Below are 6,090 nucleotides of genomic sequence, written 5' to 3' on the forward strand. Positions count from 1 at the left end.
ATTTTTACACACACACACACACACACACACTTAAAATAAATTAACAGGAAAAGGTGCTTAGGAAGTTAAATATGTTGCCAACACAATTGATTTCATCAATCATCAACATCAATTAGCACTGATTGTGAATGCACTTGGTGAGTCCTGAGGCACAGATCCCATGCCCAGAGATGTAAGAAAGCCATGCTCAACCCTACCTCTTTCATTACCATCTTGTAGATTAAGAACAGGACATTAATTCATTTAGCAAATATTTATTGAGTTCAAATGTGACCTCAGATATGTACTAGCTGTGTGACCCTGAGCAGGTTACTTAACCTGTTTGGCTCAGTTTCCTCATCTGAAATACAGAATGAATAGTTCCTACCTCTCAGAGCTGTTACGAGATCAAATGAGATAATAATTACGATGCAATTAGCAGTGTCTGATGGCTATTATTATCATGTGCAGAGAACTCTGGCTGGGTACTAGAGGAGTTAAACATTAGATTTCTGTCCTCATGAACTGTAGTGATAATATTTTATAAGTGATTAAAAAGTCCTAAACCAGATCTAAAGGAAAAGGTTATTTATTACCAATAATATATAGGTATAAATGGGTGCACATGTGTATGTAAAATGGGCAAGAATTCAGTGAGTGAAGATGGTTACTAATCTACTACATTAGCTATAGACTAGTAAAAATCCATTTCAGTAGAGAATTTCTAGTCTTCCATGATATTCTTGTGGACAAGTTAGACAGATGTGGGTTGGATGATGACAGTTTATTATCTTCAGAAAAAATTGAATGACTGGTTGCAAAAAAAAATAAATCAAAGTTTAGGGGGTGGCTATAGGTGGCATAGTGGATAGAGCCCTGGCCCTGGAGTCAGAAGTACCTGAGTTCAAATCCGCCCTCAGTCACTTTATATTTGCCTAGCTGTGTGGCCTTGGGCAAGCCACTTAACCCCATTTGCCTTGAAAAAAACCTAAAAAAAAAATACAAAGTTTGGTGGTAGAACTAGACAGAAATCTTGAGGAATCGTCACAGGGCTTGGTCCTTGGCCCCACTCCCTCCTCTATTCACACTTTTCATTAGTGACTTGAATGAAGGTATAAATGTCATGTTTATCAAATTTTTAGAAGGAATTCCACCATATCAGCTGGTGGAATTAGGATAGATAAAAAAAATTCTAAACAGACTAGACCCACCCACCATGCATCCCTCCAGTTTCCTTTGAGTTATCTCTAATTTTATGTCAGTGTAAAGAATAGAGAATTTTTTTAAAAGCTGGGTCTTTTCAGCTTGAACTTCAGGAGAAAAGAAAATGCATCTTCTCTCTTCTTTGAAGAGACAGGAGCAAAGGATGTGGAACATTACATGTCCTTTGTTGGTTAGTTTTGCTAGACTTTTCTAAAAGCAAGAGGGAATGATGGAAGAATTTTGAGCAGGGTACTGCTATGACAATGTTTTAAGGAAAGTAATCTGGCCACACTGAATTGAATGGACATGAAGGGTATCTGTTATGTAAGAAGACATAGTAAGGACAAATAGACACTCCATGATGAGAACTTACACAAGGAGGGTGTCTCTGAGAACTAGGAATGACAAGGAAAAGGTTATGAGAAAGACTAATCAAGATGATTTGGTCACTGATAAGATTTGGTAGGTAGAAGAAAAACTGTTTTAATAATTCCCAAATTTTCAAGTCAGGATGTCAGAAAGAACATGTGTGCTCCTTCCAGAAATTGGAAATCATGAGAATTTACAATGAAGACTAGAAACCATTTGATCCAATCTATTTTAAAGGGAGGAAGGTAAGACCAAGAGATTGACTTCACAGATATATTTCCCAGAGCAGCACAGTAACAGACCCAGAACATGAACCCAACCAGATGCTCCTTCTTTGTAGGGAACCATTTTTCTGCCAAGGGTCATTTGGATATTCATAACATCACTTATGGGTTATACAAAAATTATCAAATTAAAAATAAGCCTGCTATTTTTGGTCAAACATTTAATTAATTTACCCTAAAAAACTCTAGATTTATTTAATTTTGAGTAACAACATACTAAATTATTTGACACTCCCACCTCTACTTTTGTTCCACTATGTTAGTATTAAAATAGTTAGAGAATGTAACTGAAATGACTTCTGTAAGAAACAACAAATATGAAGAATACAAAGAGAGGAAGATTTATATGAACTGATGATACAAAGCTGAACAAGTGCACAATACACACAATAATTACAATAATACAAATAGAAAATAAAATTAATCTAAATAATCTACTATTATAATAGCCAAGCTTGACAATGGAGAAAAGGTAAGAAATTTATCTTCTGTCTCTCTTTTTTAGACCTGAGGGACTATGGAGGAGAAATACTGAAAATTCTCTGATACTTGGTTGATAGGTCAAATGACTTGCCTGAACCATTTTTATCCCCTTTCTTTTTTATCATTTGCAATAGGGAAATAATTTCCCCTTGTTAGAGGTCTTGAAACAAAAGGAGTATTTCTTGTTATATGTTATTAATGAGAGAAATTTTGACTAAACTAGGTATTTAGATCCATCCAACTATAGGATTCTTATGAAAATACAAATCTAGATAACTGTAATACATAATGTGTTATACAATGCTATAAGAAAATGGATGATATCAGGTCTGAGAGAGAAGATTGCTAGTGATTAGGGGAAATTAGAAAGTGCTTCATGTAGTAAAGGAGACTCGAAATGGGCTTTAAAAGATGGCATTATACTTCACATTCCAATGGTTTTTTCCTAGAGGGTAGAAAGCATCAAAAACACAAATAAAACTAATGTTTAAATATGAGCCCTTTAAGAAGACAAAATCTGGAAAAGAAAGGAATAATTAATTGCAGACCAGAAATCCAAACCATGCTGATTTCATGGTATTCCTTTTTTAAAGCCTGGTTCCAGCATTAAAAACACAAAAGACCCAGTTCCTTGGAAATACAATGATAGATTAACACAAAGACAATCCCTTTTGGTGACAGTCCAAGAAAGTGATCATATAGGACTCAAAAAGGAACTAACCAAGAATTCTCCTAGTCATGAAATTGTGAACAGGATCCCAGAATTATGGCAATGAGTCAGTCAACTCTTAACTTTTCAACACCCACTTGAATACAGAGGTTTTTTTAATAATTTAAATATTATTTGTGTAGTTTGTAATAGCAGAATTTCAACTTAGGCATTTCCTGGCATTTACCAAGTCTCTGAGTTGAAGGGCCTCCAGCTTTTCTTCTGACCTATAGGGCTCCGGCTTCAGAGACTATTGTTGTAACTAAGTGGCTTTTTAATGGGATTCTAAGTGACAGATGAGAAGTTTATAGAATGAGGCAGACTTTGTTTGACTGTTGTCAGGCGTTTGGGATGGGGGACAAAACAAAATTTAATAAGCATTTATTAAGGGCTTCTAATATATCAGGAACAGTGAAAGGCACTGAAATTAAAAAAAAACAACCTACCTTTGAGGAGTGTATATTTTCAACTGTCCAGGACAGCAAAATGACACCTTCCAATGAAGGGTGGCAATTACATTTTTTCAATAATATGATGAAAGTAGAATTTTCATGAAAAGCAACAATAATAGCAAAGAATAGTGGAGGGTGGGAGCAGGGGAGGGAGGAAGGTCACTCTGAAAATTAGACTCTAAAAGAGGGAAATGATTGATTGGCAAGGAGAGTAAGAAAAGATTTTACTCTAAAATTTATCTTTAAACTTCAAAAATAAAAGTGGGGATTATGCATATGTAACTGATAGATATTCACAAGTCATTAATTAGAACCTGATAATTAATAACTAAAACATATGATCTAGGAAACATCTATACATAAACATATTTGTATATCAATACAAACATACAAATATAAATGATTTGTGATCATATTTAACAGTTGAAATAGTCCAGGGTTTTGGCAAGAATTGAGTTTACTTGATCAGTGTAGACAATCCAGGCTTATAGGAATTTCTATTTTAAGTGACTTCAGAGATCATTTAATTCAATTCCATTACTTTACAAAGGCAAATTATTTTCCCTCAGTTATGTAGGTAGTAATAAGCAGAGTTAAGATTCAAATTCAAGTCTTTTGTCTCCAAATTCAGTGTTTTTAGAGAGGCATCTAAATGTTGTGAATGAAATTAAAAACATTTAAGTGCTATTAAAAAGTATTGTGATAAACTCTGGGCTAACAAAATAGAAGAGCAAAACAGTTTTTCTAGGGAAGGAATTCACATTCAAATAAGTGGAAACAACATAAATAGATTTCAACATTTAAGTTAAAGGCAAAGGCCCAGTGAGTACTAGGGTGAAGCAGCAAAGTAGATGGTAATATGTCTTTTTTAAAGTCATCTTAATTGATAAAACCATATCCATTTCTAACAATGAATCATAATAGGATAGAGCCAAGGACGCACTCTGTATAGAAGAGTGCCAAGGACTCGCTCTAGTGGTGAGCACGTTCTTGTCTGGGTCAGAGGGAGTGATGAATCACCACAAGGTCTCCAAGGAGTTGGCTAAAGTAAGGTCAGTCGCAACTTGGAGGGGAGGATGTATTCCAGAGGCTCTCAGGCTTAAAAATCACTGGTTGTAATCAAGATACCTGGGTTCAAATCTTTATGTATATATATATATATATATATATATATATATATATATATATATATATATATATATATATATGTGTGTGTGTGTATTTATATGTATATGAAACCCAAAGAAAATCATTTAAACTCTCATGGCCTTGATTTCTTCATCTATAAAAGTGAGATTTAAAGCTTGCAACGTGGTGCAAAAAAAAGAAAACCACTGCAAAACTTAAAGCACAACAGGAATGTGATCTGCCACTAGTATTATTTCACCACCACTATTCAGAAATGAATTTGAGAATGGAATGAACAAGAAGGAAAAGAATTTTCAGGTTAGAGATGATGAGGAAAGAAATCCTGATTTTTTTGGTGCTTAAAAGCTGAGGAATACATATAAATTCTGAAAGCCAAATATACACTTAAAGTTCAAAAAAGTTAAATATGATTATTTAGAAAAAAACGTAAAATTTACAATAAAATTTTCTGTGTAAACATGTAAATATATACATGTATATACATAAATATGCATGAATGTCATAAATTTTCCTTATCTAAGGAAAAAAAAGTTTTGGTTATGAATTTCTAGCTTAGTTCTTATTTCTGGAAAAAAAAAAGCCTCTTTCCCAAACCCTCTTTTTTTTAGGTCAGATTTGGATTCCTGGTCTCCAGGCTTCTGAAGCCAGCAATCAATAGATAGCAAGCAAGCTGCAACAAGAAAGATTTTTCTGTGACACTGAGAGTCCTGCCACTGAGAAGGGGTGCTGTCTGTCCCTGGGGTGCTGAACCAGCCCCTCCCAGAGAGGCATTAAGTCAGCACTCTGAATCTAAATTTATTTAGAGTCCCTCAGAGATTTTCTTGCTAAAGTGCATGTAAAGCAAGCACACTGGCCAGAAAGGTCCAGAGACAAAACAGGAAAGATTAAATAAGAACAGAATAAAGAAAATATAAAATAGCATTTGTTTTCTGTAAATGAAAATACCTAGAAAATGACTCAGTTACACCCTGAATTCATTTTTTAAAGTCACAGTTCTCTGCAGAAATTTAATTTGATATTGCAATCTTCCTAGATATGCTGCAGAATGGGAAAAAAAAAAACTTACCTGGGACTAAAACAAAGATGAGTGGCAGAAATGTCAGAAAGAGACCATGTTTCATTGTAACTTTCCCTTCCTAATGAAAAGGTAAGCAATTTTAAAACATTCTCATCCTATTCTCATGTTTCATCATAGCCTATTCTCATGTTTCATAACAGCCTATTCTTGAAGTCCAGAGCCTGGATTCCTGAAGTCTAGGGCCAGCAAAGTACAAGCTTGAGCAGGTTCACAATAGAAGGACAAAATAAAGTCATGAATCAAAGCATAAAGATCTGGAATAGACAGAAAGGGCAGATAAATAATGAAAAGAATAACAGCAAGAAATCCTTTAAAGAAAGGGATATGAAAAATGAAATTTAAAGAAAAAAAGAAAAAATTGAAGGGGAGAAGTAGGAGTGTTGT

This window comes from Macrotis lagotis, chromosome 3 (genome assembly GCF_037893015.1).
Source record: "Macrotis lagotis isolate mMagLag1 chromosome 3, bilby.v1.9.chrom.fasta, whole genome shotgun sequence".
Classification (NCBI taxonomy): Eukaryota; Metazoa; Chordata; class Mammalia; order Peramelemorphia; family Peramelidae; genus Macrotis; species Macrotis lagotis.